Raw genomic sequence first — 19,175 nt, 5'->3', positions numbered from 1 at the left:
TAGAACCAGTCCAGAAAGAATAAAAAAGGAAGAAATGTCAGAGAAGATGCATGCTATAAGAACAAACTGGATTGCAAAGTTGAGAGTTTATAATATAAAACAGAACAAACTGGTTGAGGCAGTGATTGGATGGTCTGAATTTTAAGAAACTAGAGAAAATATAAAGTGAGACAAAGCCTTTCAAATTCTGCATGACCTCAGATGTTAGTGCAGAAGCCTGTTTGTTGTGTCACTGGAATCACAGGAGCTGCGGTCTCAGATGGTAGAATTGATAATTATATTTGTGCCAGGAAGCTATACTTTTTAAAGACTTTGCAGTTCCTCTCATACTAATTTTGTTTTAAAACTACCCATGCTTATTATGGAAGTGATTGAGGATAACGAGGAGCAGGGCCAGGCTGTGACAGTCACCCTGCCAAGAGAGAGCTGGTTGAATTAAGAAAGTTGCCCGAGTTAAAAATGACACCAAGAGCCATGCTTGTCCCCACGTTGTGATGAGAAGCAGTGGGTGCCCGCACTCCCTAAGCAGAAAGCAGGGATGTTCCCTCATTAGCATAGTGATTAACAGGGCCTGCACAGCCAGCGCTGTGCCTAGGAGAGTCCATGGGCACACCATGCAGAGTCCAATGAGAAACCGTGAGGACAAGAATGGGTTGTGAACCCTTTCTTCTTGCCTGCCTCCCCCTCACTCCTGGCTGGAGGGAGAAGGACTTTCCCAGGTGTGATCCATAGCGTAAATGTCTCTCTCAAACCTAAGTGCCTTACGTTGCTGCTTTTGAGGAAACAAGCTGGCCTTGCTTTTTTCTTTCAGTATAGTTGGGAAGGTGGGGTGAGTATCGGTGATATGACTATGCAGTACAGTGATGTCTAGAGTACCTGATGAAATGTGGATATCTTGGGATTTTTTCAGTCGAGGAGTTTTAACCTGCACATCCTATACATCCCAGAAAGTGGCCTAAAACCTTCCTGTAAGTAAGCAATACTCTATGTCCCCACTGCTGGGTCTGGGCTTTACACTAAGAGGAGGCAGTCACAGCAGTCCTTCTATAGCTGGAGATGTTTATAAGAAAATGGTGATTCTAATGGCATTTTGTGAGGACCTCCACTGGCTGCATGGGCAGTGCATGTGCTAAACCCAGGGCAATCCCATCCCACAGCTGTTTGTCTGCTCGGGTGAACATCTGGAACCTGGGGCTGGGTGCAAGAGCAGAGTTACGTGACTGGTTCTCAAAGCCAAGGTGCTTCGGAACATGACCAACAACAAAGCTTTTGGGCAGATGGGAAACTTTAAAATAAAATAAAACAGCCAATGCTTAACTAAAATACATCAAATTCATGGGAATTATTTCAACACTGGAATGTTTTCCTGGATCAGGGCCTCCAAGATTTTACAGCAAGATCCCAACACTTCAAGGAAACTGTTCCCTACAAGTCAATAATCAGAAATCACTGTACACAATCTATTACTCAAATGAAGTCTTTATCTGCATTAATGTGAAAGAAATGAAATATTGGACTGTACAATGTTATTTTTAAGAAGGTGAAATGGGGAAACAATGGTGTATGGGACAAAAGGAAATGCAAATAGATTCTGAGACAATTCCTGGAATGTCTGGGTTATGGAGCATTTTCAAATACTGAGGTATGAATAACTACTAGAATGGATACTGTAAATCACAATTTGTTCTTGGTGATCCTAACAAACAGAGGAACTACTGCAGAGGTCTTATTTCTGGTCTAAGATCCAGGAAAATGTACCCTCAGTAAATCAGAATATGATGACAGTCCCTAAAGGGGAAGCGGTCACTTCTTGTAAATCACCAGATTTTTAGCTTCCTTTTTACAATCAGCTCCTTCTAGCAATCTTACAAGTGCAGAATAGAAGTGTGATTTCCTGTGATCTACTTTTTCTTTTTTTGCTTTCCACAATGAATTGACCACAAATGCTTAATGTCCTTGTTTTGCTTTCGTTGCTGATGCTGGAGAAAAAAAGAAAACACACATGTTCAGCTTCTTCTATGGCACATGTAATGACACTGGGAATATTTGTGGACCAGAGTCATTGTTTGGCTCCAAACACCAAAAGAATCTTTATTCAGCCTTTGGGCATAATATAATCTAAAGAGAAGCAAGTGAGATTTCAGAAAGTAAGACTTCTCCCTCTCCCAAATTTCTGCTTCTAATTAACTGAAACTCAGTGTGAACGGTCCTTTCACTTCCTTTCCTCCCCTTTTCCTGTCAGTCTGGGAGCACTAAATGCTGCACCAACACTGAAGAAGATGCTATTTGTCATCAGCCTCTGCAGAACGCTGCCATTATGTCTGGTAACATTGGCATATTTGATAAATAGCAAATTGCTTCTGTCACCACTGGATGTTGTTCACCTTCATTTTAATGTGTTCTTTCCACTCAGCTCTAAATAAATGAGCCAGCAATTCTGTGATGTCTGCTTTTCTTGTTAAGACACAAATGCCCCGATTACATACCAACAGAAATTCCTGGGACACCTTTTCCAAACATACCTCTGTTTATCACAGGGATTACCACATTTCCAAGAAGGACTTTTCCCCAGATTTGTGGCAGAAAGTTTGGTCTAATTGGCTTTACTAATCCAAAACATTTACTGAAACAAGTCAGAAGGTCCTTTATCGCATGTAATTTAGGTCTGTGCTTGTTTGTAATTTTCCAGTGTAAATAGTAACAGAGGGGGTAAGATTTACAGAGAAGCCCAAAAGTAATGGAAACAATATTTGCTATGGGTGGGCTAAATAGTTAGCACTCTCTGATGAGCTGCCTGAGTTTTCTCTACCTTCTTCCCATCAATGTTTCGTTAGGTGGTGCTTCCAGCTGAGGAACATGAGTTCATTTCAGACCGCATAGGTCAGAGCCCATGTTACACTCTAGCAAAAATACAGCTGATAAACACTCGTCTGTGGGTTTTTTCTCTTGGGAGAGAGGAGGAAAAAGAGATCTCAGAATTCATGGAGGAAAAAATAATGGGGTGCATGTACTTGGCTGTTTCTGTGTAGCCAGGTTTATACACTGGCTCAGTTGGATGCTGCCCAAAGGGGCATAGGCTGTGTCTTGGTGAGTCCCACTGGTACAGCTACGCTGGTGCACCTTGGATTAGTTCTTGCTTTTGCCTTCTTATTCTTGCTGTCTTGCTTCTAACTCTGAATACTACTTTCAAGTCTGTATTGCTCATAAAAAGCAGTCTATGGTAGTTGTAGATAGTCACACAGCTTGCACACAAAAATTATGGTAGAAACAAATATATAATGAAGATTTTGGGAAAAAATATTTAACAATGGTTTTGAGACTTTTGCTTAAAATGTGAACTACATCTTCTCTGAAGCTGAAGAAAATTTGATTGAACTCTCCTCTTCAATACCTATCCTATCACTCACTAGATATCCTTGTCTGCCCTTACATTTTCTGGTGTTGATCAGAAGCAGAAGTAAAATACTGATGCTCTGAAATAATATTACTCTGAAATGTTTTTCCCTGTCTTAACACAAATAAGGAAGTACCAGAAACTTCATTTGAAAGACAGCTGTTGCAAAATGTCTTAACACAATTTTGCAGACCAAGGAGATTAAAATACAGAAGTTAGGGATGAAGAGCTATTGTTTGGGTGCTTATTCCAGCATAGGCTTGTGAAAACATCTGATCCTAGGCAGCGTATTTTAAGGTTTAAGGTTTTGGAAGTTCAGCTTAATGCCCCCAGGATTTCAAGAACTGCAAATTCAAATCATTGCTTGCTTCTGAAAGACAATATCTCTTTCTCAAATAACTTTGGGTGGCTATCTGTCATCTTCATAACTTACGAATACTTGGAGTAATTGCTCATCATACTAGATAACTGTGAAAACTGATCCAAACTGTGAATTTTATGTTGCATTCTCCATCACTATGCTGATAGCTGTGAAAGAAGAGATAGTAAGCAAGTTTGCAGTTTTAAACCATTTTAACATATTCCTGCTACCATTTCTGTTAACCATACAAAAAATATTTATACTCCAGTGTTAATAAGCAACAGATACACATGCGCTTTCTGTGGATCTTTGCAAAAAACCTGTTAAAACAAATGGCTTTTATCCTGACAGGGGTAAAATATCAGTGTCCTTAGCATGCTGTGTAGCAAAACTGGCAAAAAAATATTACTGCCCATATGGCAGATATTACTGCCTTCGTTATATAGGAAACTTATGTAAGATAAAGTAAAATGTGATACCCAACACTGTGAAGATGTTGTAACTAATTATTGCAGCGTTTACAGTGGCATCTTGTTTGTTGTTTATTAACTCAAGTGGGTAATGTTTTTTATTCCAAAACGCACACAATTTTTTTTTTGTTTTGAATAGTTCTGAGCAGTAATAAAATGCCAGTGTCTTGGTAATTTATAGCCTGCCTCTAGAACACCAGCTACTAATCCCATATCAGACCTCACAGACCCCTAGACCTATAGCTTTACCTATAGTCTGCACACACGGCAACATGTCAGTGTGATTTCATTGCTGGAGTAGGACTGCAATGGACAGTAAGCTCCTCCTAGGCATCAACAGCTCTAGAGAGGTTAGTCTTCATATATGCTGGTGTAAATTATTCTTGAATTAGGCAAAGAACCAGTTAGCTAAGAAAGGAGGGAAAAATGACACTACCTGCAGTTCAATGTAACAAAGTGTTTCCTGGCAGATTCTGTCTTCATATGTCAGAAATGTTGTTCCTGGTATTCTTTTGGTCCACAACTACTGTATATTATTAACTTCTGATCACAGCAACTGTGTGCCAAATGCTTCACTGACATAAGAAAAAACACACATGCTTGTGAAGAAGTCCCATTGTATGAGGCAAAACAGAGGACAAACTAGAGTTCTCCAAAAAGGAGGGAATGCAGCGAGAAGTCATTCCTGAGGGAAGAGGAGCTGGGGGAAAAGAGGATGGTAAGGAAATCTTGGCCTAGCTACAAGAGAAAAAGGAAGGATAATTAAGGATAAGATAAAATAAAAGGCAGGGAGGCATCACAGTATATCTTGATAACTTTTTATTTGGAAAGATCTAGTCTGGAAGAAAAATTACATTAATTGGTATGTGGGATTGGCTAATATGAGTAGTGACTGCTAGATGTCCCCCATGTGCAGTCAGTGGTGTTACTGTCTAGTTGCATGAAAGATTGTTTGCTGGCCTTCATCTTCACCAGATAATTTAATTTCTTCCAGTATACATCATGCCATTTTTAAATGAGTTTCTGTGGGTGTTGTGGGGATGGACAATCCCAGCAGGACAGCGTTAGCCCTTTTGTCCCTGTGGGGTGGAAAACCCACAGCTGCACACCTTCAGTACAGGGGCTGCTGGGATCTGTCTTTGAGGAAAGTCAGACTGGTGCTGGCTTTGTTGTGTTACATCCTTCCTGGTGTTAAATGGAGGATGAGCTCTGAAGCTCACAGAATTAACTAGTATTTTGTTCCTTCTGGAGAGAATTTAAAGGTAAAGTTATCTGCATGCGGCATCTGGATGCTGGGTGAGTGACCGCTATTGGTGATCATTGTAAGAAGAACCGCACTGGTGGAGAACCTCAGTTGCTGAATGTTTGACTATGTTGTTGGTAAGAGACAATGGGTAAAAAAAAAACCAAAACAAAATGAAAAAATCTAGTTTGGCTTATCTGCTTTATGGAGGCTCCTTTGCCACCAATAAGAAACCCCTGGAGCTTGGCTTGAAGGATGTTGTTAATGTCACCTGTACAGAGACGAGTACACTCTGTATTTGTGATGTTTCTGTTTCCTCACTAAGGCTTCTAATCAGGCAGCTGTATGGGCAAGAAAAAGGAGAGAGGTCACATTTCATTGCATGGGCTTTGACAGACTTGGAGCTGGAGCTAGAGCTAAAATGGTACATGTCACCATTTAGAGAGAGCTAGGAGCAAGGTACAACGTTTCTGTCTTTCACCTCATCTGGGATATAAAATGATAAGGAACAGATTTAGATTCAATCACTGCCGTATCCCATTCTTACTTGAGTACGGTTGTGGATCTGTGCCTTTCAGCTACTCCATTAAAGGTGTGCTTTTGATGATAGCCAGCACTGCTCTGCAAATATGAAACAGTATATTGATATTGGCACTATACATAGACCGTTGTACTTCCATACGCAAGGAGTAGAGCAGATGTTTTCAGCTTAGTCACTGTACTTCCCTTAATGCTAGGAGAAAAATAAAACTTTTGACTGTTAGAAAGTGTTTATTCTCAAGTTTAAGCACCTTACAGATTTCTTCAGTTGATTAATTTCTTATATAAAACATGTAATACAGACAGATAGAATCTAGCTATGTAGTTCTTGGCCATAAATACGGACTTTTTGTATTCTAAATTTTAAAAATTAGAATACAAGGAAGTATTTTTGTAAACAAGAAAGTAAATTTTTTCTTGGTTCTTTAGCCTCATGATTTAAACTAACAGGTATTACACATCATATTTTCAAGTCACTAAGTCATTTTGCTTTTTGTGCATGTCTCAGATGTGATATATGATTTTTATTTATATCAGTTTATTGATGCAGAAATCAAGAGATGGGTGTTACTCATTTTACTGATAATAAAATCTTATACAAGAGGTGTTATACTTGCTGAATTATCCAAGAAAGTTTACAGGGCACTTTCTTGCTCCCATCCCATTTCAGTAGACAAACCTGCTTCAGAGTGTGTGCAGGGGTGTGTAAGCAAAGAAAATGCTCTGAAGTGTCATGTCTTTGTCTAAGTCGCTGCACTGTACTTTGTAGCAGCAGAAGGCAATTGCTGCAAGCAACTCCTGCAAAAGGTTTTAACAGACACTTGTCTGGGTAAGAAAGAAAACAAGGTTTAAGTATGTCATCTATGGTGATTGATAATCTTCACTTTCAGTCTTTTTCTTATGTTTTGGATGAAACATCAGGCATGACGTTTTATGGTGCTCTAGTACTCTCACAAGGTTAGAGGAGCTAGCTCTGCAGTCCTAGGCAAATTCCAGCTGGCACAGTGCATACCCACATAGTACTGTTAAACGAGCGTATTATTTCTTCTTCATGCTCTGTTCTGTTCTTCTCTTCTATGAATTGTTGTTCCAGAGGTTTCATTGCTAGGTGACCTTATCCCTCTGATACACAGTTTATAAATCAGTTTGTAAAATGTGGTGAGCGCCTTGATCTTCTGTGGATTAGAGGTGATCTATAAATAACCACCCTCATTATTAATAATTTTTCAGTTTCACAGCCAGCACTGTCACGTTGCTAAATGAATTACTTTTATAGCCTTTTATTTTGCAGTGCCATGTCTGAGCATGTAAATCATCCCAGTCTGCTGGATGAGTTTTCTCCATGGACAGCAAACATGCATGGGGCACAGCAGTAACAGCAGCACTAACGGTGGCAAGACACTGGGGAATGAGCTGCAGAGCCCTTGAGCATGAGACTGGCCTGCATTTATTGAGGTGAATAACAATTTTTCCACTGACTTTGCAGCTTTGATCAGATCCAGTGGCTGTGGGAAAAAAGTCCCCAGGGTTGATTTTTATTAGCATTAGCTCACAGGGTACTAGTCTTTATTTATTTTTACAGAAGTAGCTGCACTTGGTAATAACTCTCAATGTCGTCTTGTATCCGAAAAATAGTTTTAACAGTATTGTGATGGCTGAAAAAGAATAATTTGAGGAAACTGGGTGCTTTAGGATATCTAATGAAACCTTTTATGGGGGCAGGTCAAGTTTAGTTGTCCATAAACTGGAGAGAAATTGTTTAGAAGGTAATGCAGCAAAGAAGTTAGTTTCTAATGAGCCTGCGGTAACAAAAAATTTATTCCTGCATATCCCTGCTATGCAGCCATATAAAATTGCAAGCTTTTTCATTCACCTTTTTCATTAGCAGTAGCTGAATGATCCCCTGGGATAAAGTACAGGGTTAAATCTAGGATTCAAAATGTTAGCAAACAAAAGAAAAAAAATTTCTTTTTGTCTTTGAATCCAACTGTAAGATAGAATAACATGCAGTAGTTAGCCTTGCCATGAAATTATGTTCTTTCTTTTTAGCAATTTTACTTTATATTTGGTGGTTTTCCTCTTCATCCATTACAGCTAAAATATGCCTTCCACTATTCTACAGAGAATTTATTCTTATCTGGCAAGAGAGGTATTTTTAATTTTTTATTTCTAATGTGCTGAAAGACAGTTCCTATGATTATACTGACCTAATTTTCAGTGTTTAATAACTTTGCATTTCCTCATTTTAAGCATACATGTTGGTGTGGATCTGGCTGGACCACCTGTTCTGAAAACTGAATATCAACTTGGTTTCTCAAAATCAGAAACTGTTTTTTAAAATGTAGACAATAAGTGTATCTTATGTAGCATTCATACTGACTGTGATGCTTTTTGAACCTCAAGGGCCACTCCCTTAGATTACACACTTCCAATGTGATAAACAGTACTAGTCAGACACATAAATAAAACGTGGGGAATGATCAGATTGGGCTTTAATCTCTCAGGTTGTGCAGACTTATTTTATTAAATGATCTCTATCTCCAACAGATTAACATTGACATTCCCAGAAAATATGTGTGTTAAGAAGGAATCGAGTGAACGCTGTTAGTCTTTCGGAGAGAAGGACCAACAGAATACCTGAAAGAAAATGTGATATGAGAGGCGCTTAGAGACACAAATGAAAGGAAGTTTTGGAAAGATACTGAGAGCAGTATACTTGAGCAGCCTGAGTACAGGAATTAGGAAAATGTAAAAATACGAACCATGGATACAATTTCATTTTTCAGAATAGGGAACAGAAAATTAAACCGACAGTGATGTGATATCATCAGTGGGAACAAATCTCTGGTGTTCCAAGATCTAGGTCAGAATTACTTGTGTAATCACAGATGCAGATTGTTAAATTTGACCAAAAAAACCTTCAGTAGATCATGTTGAAGCATTTCCTTCTTGTGAAATTATATATACACACACACACACACACACACACACACATATATATATGCATATATGCATATTTGGAAGTCTGACTAGCCTGAAAAAATACATCGCTATCTGGTCTTGAGTATCTGTTTTCTTTTTGAATTTTTCTGAGACACAGCACTTTTTACTGCAGTATGAATTACACTGGCTGCAAGCTATTACACAGACCCCATCATGTTAGTTACCAATTCTGTCTAGTTTCTAGCATCTTTTGCTTCACAGTACTTTCTTTACCACAATTTGTTGATAACAACTAATAAAGTTAGAAGGCCACCTACATTGCTACCCTGCCTTTCGGCAACAACAGCTTTCCAAGAAATGCATTCACTAATTTATGAACACTAAATAATAGCCTATTGTATCTGCATGAACACTCCCATTTTTCCTCTAACAAAGCATGTATTTTCAACATATGGTTCTCAGTATGGTAATTTTCAACTTCAGCATTTTTTGGAAGAGAAATTCTCCACAGAGAAGATAGATAGTCACAAAAAATTAAGCCCTTTCTCTTGTAAAAAAAGCCCAGTTCTCTGGGAGAAAACTACAGCTGTATTAACTGTAATGGAATCGACTCACATTATACAAGTTATGGCCAGTTTTTAATTTGTAAAAATGCACTGCAATAGTCTCTGGTTTATGCTTTTCTTCTCCCATAGGTGATTACTACTTGCCACTAACCATAGCCTCAGAGATTTTATCAATATTAGACTTTAAGGCAGAGTTCGTAAGCCCCTAAGAGAAACGGCCTAATCTAAATAGGATCTCTTCCAATAAATAGGGAAATATTTCATCCTCTTTTTAGTGAGCTATTTTTTTTTTCTCTTAGCATACTTCCAGACTGCAGGCTGTCAAGTCATTCAAGCCAAATCTGCAAATACAGTATTGGTAAAACTCTTGCTCTAATGTATCGTAAGGCAAGCTATTAAAGCAGTTCTCACAGTTCTTGCCTCTGGCTTTGAACCTGAGGCTCCCAGTTCAGTAGAGCATGATTATATTCCTGAAGCATGAGGCTGGGAGTAGCCAGAAACAGTATGAAGTTGCTGCTAATTACTTTAACCGTCAGTAAAAAGCATCATAAAGATGAATTCTGAAACGAGACATCATAATATATGAGTTTTCAATAGCTCAATTAAAGAGGGTTTTTTAGTACTCTGAACAAAGTGAAGTGTTCCCCCAAACAGTCAGAAGTTATCGAATCTTTGTTTATGTTGAATTATGTAACAAAACACGGACAATGCTGGGAAAGTGAGCTTCAGCAGTCTTTCAGGCCTCCCATACCACGTCATGCAGCCCTAAGGCAACTCCGGGCAGCAGTAAATAAATGAGGCCTTGTCAGAAAGAGTTTATAATCTGTGGGCCTTCTCCAGAGCCGAGCAAACGCAATCAGAACATCACCAGGAGCTCAAAAGATGTGGTGAAAAAGTGTCAGTCTCGAATTTTCTGAATTAAAACTGAACGAATGACTGATTTTTTCCCCCCTTTTGGTTCACTGGCAGTTAAAAGAAGAAAGAAAACTAGTTTTGTCCAGGTTTCTGCTACTTTCTGGCTGCATGGGCAGGAGAAATTGTAAACTATTTTTACAGTCGGTAAAATCCATCCTGTCAAATGTTATCCATAATGGACATCCTCAATTTTCTTAAGGGAGCTAGGTTAAAAATAGCTCCTGGCCCAAAAGGCAAAACTGAGGGACTTTATAAAAAGTCATTTTGATTTTTTAAAAAAGTGTTTATCTCACAAAAGTGTTGAAATGGATTATTTTGACTTTAGGGGAAAAATTTTAGTGCCTGTTTCCCCCAGCTCCACCATGTGCAAGCCACTTAGTTTATCAAACTGGCACAATCACAAAGCTTTCTAACATCTCCACATCTGATGTTTGCAGTGAAAGAATTTGACTTGTAACTGTCAACCAACTGTTTTCTTAAGTAACAAAATGACCTCCAAATTGCTGATCTAAATTTCTTTTTTTATTTATTTATTTCTTTTTATTACCTTTTATTTCTTCCTTCTTTGTTTTTGGAATTGTTTTCTCATCATTTGGATGTCTATCTCTTTCCTCCTATCTACTTTTTGGTATCAGAGAACCAGTGTGTGACTCACACCCTGTTCCTTTTCCTGCGGGCAGCTTTTGCCTCATCTGATATATTTTCTGCCTTTACTATTTCCTGTGTTCTTGTTTTGGCCTCAGCCCTTGCACATTTGTCATCTTAGCCATCCTTGACCTACAATCATCATTCTCACTTGCTCTCTGATGAAGACTTACAGCTCTCATTTTTCCTGCTTTTCTTGTGCCCTTCCTTCCCAGCATCTCTGTTATTCCAGTTCTCAAGATCTCAGCTGGAGGACCTGGAAGGCAGTTGAAACAAGGTGACACTTGGCGCCCAGGATCTGTCCTGCCTCCTCGCTTTTGGGCTTTATTAAAAGAATTTACACATCACCGTTAGTGCTCCCAGTGTCAGAAAGGAGGTGTCTCTCCAGTATTTATAAAGGCATTATTTATGGGAGGTGTGGGGAAGAGATGAAAAGCAGCTGTCAATTAAAAGTTTGTACCGATCTAACACCCTGATTCATCTTGCAAAAGTTTCACCCCTGAATGCTCGACGTCACTGTCTGCCATCTCCAGAGTAACTTCTGTGATTTGCTTGCTGAATTCTGCTGAGTTTTGGGCAAGTCCATGTTTCCTTTGTGTCCCATAAATACATGAATATATCTTCATTTCAGCATTTGGCACAGAAACTCCCATTGAATACTTTGTATATTCAGTATTAACAGTACTCTCTGGTTTATTTACTTGTATACACATTATATCAAGCTTCATAAGAGCAGATGCTGTTAAACTTGAGTGCTGCAGTTGCTGTACTGCAAGAGAATTAAAGCACTTTAATGTCAGGCTATTGTCCATCCTTTGTGCTCTAATGAGTGTATTTTATTACAGGTCTTAATATAGCTGGACTGATGAGTTTATGAGATCATTCTAGGTACTCAATGACAGTGTGTCACAAATCATGTGCCCTCTTTTTTAATCAGTGTCTGATGCCAGCCTGGCATGTACAAGCCTTTCAACCTCATCAAGCTTTGGAAGGCTAAGGGGAAAAAATAAGCTGTCATGACAATAAACAAATAGCATTTGAAGTGCAACTGCTGATTCTTTAGCAAAGAAGCCAGTTGCACATTAGATCTGATTTCTGATTAAAAGGAAATCACTGGGATGATGCTTGGACATAGGATTTCTAATAATGTAAATCTCTTGGTTTAAGCAAGTAACAAAGTTGGTGTGTTCTCAAGAGAAATAGAAATGAAAGACTATTTCTTCACCTATCCACCAGCAAAGGGGTGTTGGACCTTTGGCAGGCCAGCCTCTCTGTGCCTGGGAGAAGTAAAAAATCGGTATCTGCCCTCTTGGCTATTTTTCTGAGATTTCAGTTCTGGTCTGTTCCCAGAAGCTCAAGACCAAATCTAGGAGTGAAAAGTAAAATGGTGCAAATGATGGGCTGTATGTAGCTGGGTGGCCACCTATGTGAATACCCAGAAAAACAACAGGAAAAGCGACTGCAAGAGAAGCTTTTTGAGTTCAAGCACCACCTCCCTTCCCTAGTGACCCCTTGTCCAGCTAATCATCACTTATTACCCTACCGGTGGTGCTTCTGTTATCACGAGGAGCCTGATACTGCACCTTGAAGGCAAATAGGACTTTCTTGCATCACATTCAAAGGGAATATGTTTTGGCACTTTGATTCCTCTACATAGGCACAGGCATAAATGCTTACACATGTGCATTACAGATAATTTTGCATTATGTGCCAGTGCTGACTCTGGCTTTGTGTGTTATCACCTCATATAATTAATAACCTTCTCTTGGAGGTCAAAAAAGTCAGTTGTCATTATCTTAAAAAGTGTGGTCTTTCCTACCTAACTGTTGACCAAAGTGATCTATTGCAGTGTGTGACTGTTAGAGAAGACATTTAACAGAGCTAAATTCTTTGGTCCTACTCCCCATACAACCCTCACAATATTTTCTTTCCAATGTACATATAAAACCGCTAGAGTATTTTAACATTTTACCTCTAGCTTTAGCCAGTATTAAAAGAAATATATCTTGGCCAGCACAGAGCCAACAGGAAAAAGGTCAGTTTACACTTAAAAAAAAAAAAAGTTGGAAAGTAACATTTTGGAAACTGGTCTTTGTAACATGAACACATCAAACACATTTCACAACATTAAAACTGCTATCACTGGAAAATGTTAGCTTAACAGATGTGTTTATTTAGGTGATTTTCAACTTAGTCTATGAATATAGATTGCAAGTCCAAGAAGAATGGTACAGATAGTTATTTTACTTCTGTTTAGCTTGACGTTCCTCATATCTAATTACTGGTGAATCAAATGAGATCAGACTAAAGCATACGTGAAAAACTAGAATCAAAGTAAAATTTTTGGCTATGCTTTTTCTCTGTTCGTTTTGAATGCTTAAACACCTTAAGGTAATATTAAGCACCATAAGCAATAGCCTGCATCTATGGCATACAGAGGCCCCTGAGCCCTCTTAAATTACTCCACCACCAGATTAAAGGCACTACTTCAGGACACTCAGACCTAGGAGCCAGATTACTTTGCTTCACCTTCCAGTGGGTAGTATTAGATTATAGGTCCTGGGTTTTTTTAGTACTGTATGTTACCAAAATTGCAGCTATCTGTAACACATTTCCACTATCTGGGGAAAAAATACCAAACCATGCTTCTTAGAAATCCTAAAATACCTCCAGACCAAACAGATCAAGCAGCACAGAATTCTTAAAAGCATCTCAGACTGACTTACACTACTCCGCTAAGAGTGTTAGTTGCACTACATTTTAATAATTGCTAGAGTGTGTTTCTTAGTCTGTGAGTAAAATCATATGACAACGGCTGGTGTGGATACACATATGTATGGAAAGTGCAAACCTGAAAAGGATTCTCAGTTATTTGCATTGTAATGTCAGAGTAAGATATAAGAAAACTATTGATTTGGTTTCCTTTTGGTATTCGTTAACAGACAATTTTGGACAATATATTTATATTTTATTTAAAAGAAATGTTGGTAGATAACTTTATAGTAAAAGGCTGATGTCCTAACAAAACTAAAACTTGGTTAAGGATGGCACTTTTTCATTAGCCCTAATACCATGAAAGCAGCAGAACATTTGCCCATGACTTCAGTAGGCTTTGGGTCTGTCCCCATTTCTTATTTTACTTATGACACAGGCTGGCTTAATGCTGGGATACAGCCTAGCACTCTCAAGGGCCCTGCAAATTTTTTTCTAGCATCCAGGATTTTTATATTTATTCTTTAATGTTCTTGCCTTTCTGGTCGTTAAAATTTTCCCAAACTTCATTTTTTTAAAATCTGAAGGAAAAAAATAATCTTGCCTGAGGTTGGTTTTTGCATAGTGGGGATCAGGGCTCATGAAAGGCTATTTCATCACAATACACTCTTTTGTCCAGGCCACTGGCTGACTTTCCAAGGGCTTTCATAAGCCTTCATCCACCCATCCCATCACCTCATAAGCTAGAGTTATGCCAAAGCAAAAAGCCGTGAGGAGCAACGAATATTACCCAGTCTGTACATCTGTAACATGGGAAGCTTCCATCCTAACATGAGCCACTATGGTCATTATTTGTGTCTAATATTTCAGTTGTGTATGTTCTCTGAATAAGGCATATTTGCTAATTGGCATTTCTTGGCTATTGTGGCTGGGAGCTGTAAACCATGTACTTTTAGTTAACAAGATGCATGAAGGGGTTCTGAGGAGCCTTCATTAAGCATTTCACAATAATGTTAGGAAATGTAGCCAGGGAAGCAGCTAATTTAATTTTCCTTGTTCAAATACGCTAAAACAGGGGATTATTCTTAAACATAATTATTCCCCTGGGGAAATGAAGAGAGAAGAAAAAGACAGGGATGGGGTTACATGAACACCCTCCCCAGAAACTGTTTTTATGGTTTGTGTTACTGCTCTGTCTATTTTTTGACTCTGTAAGTCTGCAGCTGAGTTGTGTGTAGTCTGCATTTATCATTGGTTGTCGTCACAGGCCCAGAGCAAGGCAACCACAGAGGAAGTGGAATAAGACCCAAACAGGGCAAAAAATTAGTATAAAGATATATTAGTTCCTCCAGGGTACCTGGAAGCAAAGTAATACATGTCCATCACACTCTATCCTCATTATATCACCATCTTTTGAAGCTAGACATTTTTTATATTAAAGGATACAGTTAACGAGGATAATTACAATAGGTTTTAATTATTTGGAAGCCAAGGCTAAGTAACCCTAGAGTTAAAACAAAGAAACTGTGTAAGCAGTGAAAGTCTTTGTACAGCCTGGTTTGTTGTACAGCTTTAGTTTAGTGGCTTTTTACAGCTGTATATTTTGTCTCCATCCGGTTAAATGCTAGCCTGCCACGGTGCTCTCAAACTATGCTTTATAGGGGTTGTAATTTGATAATAAATATGCCGCATGCTAAAACTTAAAATTAGGTTACATAGGTTCCAATCCACTGTGAGTTTCTTCCTATTTCCTTCCCCAAAAGCTATGGAAAAATATCCAGGCATCAGTTTTCCAAGTCATCAAAGAATAAAAATTAAAAAATAAAAACAAATCAAGAACGGACAGGATCAACAAACCCAATCTCTCCTTCTCAAGTAGAAAATTCCTCCCAGATAAAAACACTTACAGATTTTTAGTGTAAACCAACACTGGACAGTGTGTATCATCTGAAGTAATCCAAAAAGTCACCTGAAAGCTAACATTGGTGCTCAAATATGAGCTAACGTGCAAGTTGTAAGGAAAAGCCTTTCCGTATTAGCTTATCTCCAAGTAAGTGTTAAAGCCTTTGCTGAAGCAGGGGCTCAAGAATGTATCATAACAGAGTATCTTTCTGTATGCTAGAGAAAAAGGTTAGGCAGAATTCCTGAGAGCTATAAAAAATCCACAAACAGTCCACATCAAAATGTCATCAGGTTGTTATACTTCAAATTATAAACAGGTGATCCAGTGATGTGATGCAAAAAGAGTCCAAGTCCTTGGATTTCAGACCAGGAGCCCCATCATTATTTACTACTAATTATGTTGAACTGTGAACTACAGGTAAATTAAGCTTGTCCTGAACTCTGTCTGCTCTTGAACTTCTAAGTTCATTAATCAGATGTTCCTCAAGCACAATATTATCAAAAAATAAAAGTTGCTTTTGGCCTTTCTTTTGATTTTTGATTTTTTTCCTGCCCATCTGCAGGAGCTTGGCCCTCTTCCAGCTCAGCTGCGGTGCTGACTAGAGCTGAAGGTGAAAATTCTTTCTCTGTGGACTACCACACAGAGTAGCTGCCCGAACCCTGCAGTGCAGCAGCCCTTCCCTTAGAAGATGCTGCAAAACTTGAACTGCTGTGTGGAGGCTCCCCTGTCTGGGTCATTTGGGGGACTGGGTGTGAGACGTTGTGATGAAGAAAACAGCAGCCTTCATTACTTGCGTTCAGCCTTTCCATTTGTATCATCAGAAATACCTTTTTGTGCGCTGCCTACAAGAGCAGATGTATCTAAATAATAGCTCTTGAAACTCACATTGCACTTGAGTTGCTCCAGAGCAGTTCCTTGTGGAGAGTGCCTTGGGTTCCTGGAAGCAGGGCTGGCGGAGCAAGCTAGCCTAAAAGGCATCTGAGACACGGTTGCCAAACTGCACTGGGATGCAGGCACTTGCTCAGTGAGTGTGGAGGACATCTGGAGAACCACTTGCACCCCTGGCCAATTAAATTCCCGCAGAGTTCCCCCATTCTGAGCTTTTGGAGGTGTGTAGTATGCATCTAGGGGCTTTCCGCCTTTCAGCCTTGTGAATATTTTTGGTATGAGTTGCAGCCCTGGGACGGTTGAGCATCCTGCTGTTAGAGAGCTGTGAATGCAGATACTTCCCAATTGTGACCAGATTGTGAGGCAATGGAGTCCTTCTCTGGAGGCATTCAAAACCCACCTAGACGCGATCCTGTGCAACCTGCTCGAGGTGAGCCTGCTTTAGCAGGGGGTTGGACTAGATGATATCCAGAGGTCCCGTCCAACCCCGACCATTGATTCTGTGATTCTGTGATTCTGTGATTCAGTGATTCAGTGAAATGGGAGAAAACTTGCTGGGTTGTTGTACAGAATTTAGTTCTAGTCTCCGTGCCTCTAAAATTATTTTGTGAAAGGACTGAAGGATTGGTTTTTTCTACCAAAGCTGTCAGATGTGCCATTGCTTGGTGGTGATTCTGGTGTTCAGAATTACAGGAGGCGCTAGCAAGTGTGGCTGTGGATTTATGAACTTTAGATTTCTAGCTTAGTTGGCTTCCCTGAGTCACAGGAAAATTTCCAGGAGAAAAGAAATAAATTCTTCCACCTTCCTTTCTCCTCTCTCTACCTCTGTAACCTGACAGCTGAAATAATGTTGTTACAGGCTTGTCATCCGCAGGAGGCAGAATCAGATTGGCAAGACTTCTCTGGAGACTGCTGGTTTCATTTCCTACTTCCACATATGGAGAAACAGCACCTTGAGGCCAAGGATAAGAAGGTTTCCTTCAGGTGTTTCTTGGAGTATGGATCTGAAAAGTTTTCAGTGAGCCACCAGGTAATGAAGTTGCAGTACAGCTATTCTAAGGATCAAGAAGACCATGTTTAAAGAAGGGGGAAAAATGCAGGTATATGGGAAAAAATAATATTTTGCTAAAAAGGACCATGTAATACTTGGAGGGACTATGGCAAAGAAGCTATGACCAACAGGGAAATTTCTGAGACCTAGTATATAGTGTAGGGTAGTCTAGATGGTTTCCGCAGTTAAGTGATGGGGTTGGGAGGCCTGACTGCCCAGCTGGGCTGTGGCAGAGCCCTTGCCTGATGTTTCCTTCAGAACTTCAATTCTGTCAGTTTTTTGTGTGCCTGTTTCTGTAGTCACAAAGGCTGTTTCTTTCCTTGCTTGTTCAGAAAGGGATGACATGAAACGACGTATACAGGCCTATCTGACACACTGCAATCTCTAGATTCTTGATTCCTTTTAAGAATCCATATCAGGAAGTTCATTACTGAAGGTTCACACTGAGAAGTCCTTGTAGAAAATAATGATTCTTGTCTTTCAAAGTGAAATACTGCTTGTCTTACATAATCATCATGAGGATTAATTCAGTCATCTTTTACCTGCTTTGGGAATCGCAGAAGGATTAATAATAATTCATCATTTTTGAAACTCTGGTATACATTTTGACATGATGTTTGACAGGTTTGCATAATGTATGATTAATCAATTAGAAATTTTGTACATATGCATGACACTACATGAATATTCCTCTGATCTTCCTCCAACACTCTTGTAGACACAGGGTTCTTGTACAGTAGTTGGGGAAAAAAAGGAAATCTTTTCATTCAGCTGCCACTTGTGAACAGTTTCAAAAAGAAATAGCTTTGCATTTACTAATAGAAGAAAACAGGAAATCTGTCTGTCTGTCAGGAAATCTGATACGTGCTACACTTGGTAAATCCTCTTTTCAGTGAAATGCATTAAGAGACCATATAGAGAAATGTAAGTGAAAAATAGGGATAATAAACTGCATGCTTTAAATAGAAGATAGGATTATATTTACTGCTCTGGAAAAAGTGATGTTCTTTGTACTGTGAAAGAAAAAGCAGTTCTATACATGGTTCAGACCTTTATTCTGGACCTGAGCTGCCTACCAGTTTAATGTTGCTTAAACTTTCTGTGAGATATCAGTGGACAGAGTTTACCCTTAATTCTTTGGAATTTAGATGAAACTTCAGTTGCCATAAGTGACATTTGCAACAATTATACCATTGGACAGGATCTGGATATAAAACCCTTTAATTTTATGAATTATTAGTTATAATCTACAAGTAAGATTCTAGATGAGAAAAACTAGGAGCATTCAAAATGGTTCTGGATCTAAGATATACTCAAGGGAGTTTGATCTAGTGAACTAAAAACTGTACACCAAATCTTAAGAAACAACCCCCCCTTTCTGTTGTGAATCTTTACCCATTTCAGTTTGGCATGGATGGAGATGCAAAAGCAAACCACTCATCTGATACTAATTCTTGTATAATAGCTCAAGATGGCTGACTAAAGACAAGCTAATGGAGAAAGGAATGTAATTTGTTGACAAACACTTGAGTTAACATGTGCAA

General features: G+C 39.1%; 1 long non-coding RNA gene across 4 annotated transcripts in view; it reads left to right on the top strand.

Moving 5' to 3' along the window:
- Positions 1–19,175, top strand: part of LOC129784503 (uncharacterized) — a 140,862-nt gene that overhangs the window by 32,866 nt on the left and 88,821 nt on the right. For all 4 annotated transcript variants that reach the window (XR_008747322.1, XR_008747324.1, XR_008747323.1 and 1 more), the window contains one exon: positions 17,440–17,610. This is a non-coding gene — a long non-coding RNA (uncharacterized LOC129784503). The remainder of the gene's footprint in view (positions 1–17,439; positions 17,611–19,175) is intronic.

The sequence above is a fragment of the Falco peregrinus genome, chromosome 5, assembly GCF_023634155.1.
Source record: "Falco peregrinus isolate bFalPer1 chromosome 5, bFalPer1.pri, whole genome shotgun sequence".
Classification (NCBI taxonomy): Eukaryota; Metazoa; Chordata; class Aves; order Falconiformes; family Falconidae; genus Falco; species Falco peregrinus.
The sequence above is the reverse complement of the archived record's forward strand: the minus strand, read 5'-3'. Positions and strand labels throughout refer to the sequence as shown.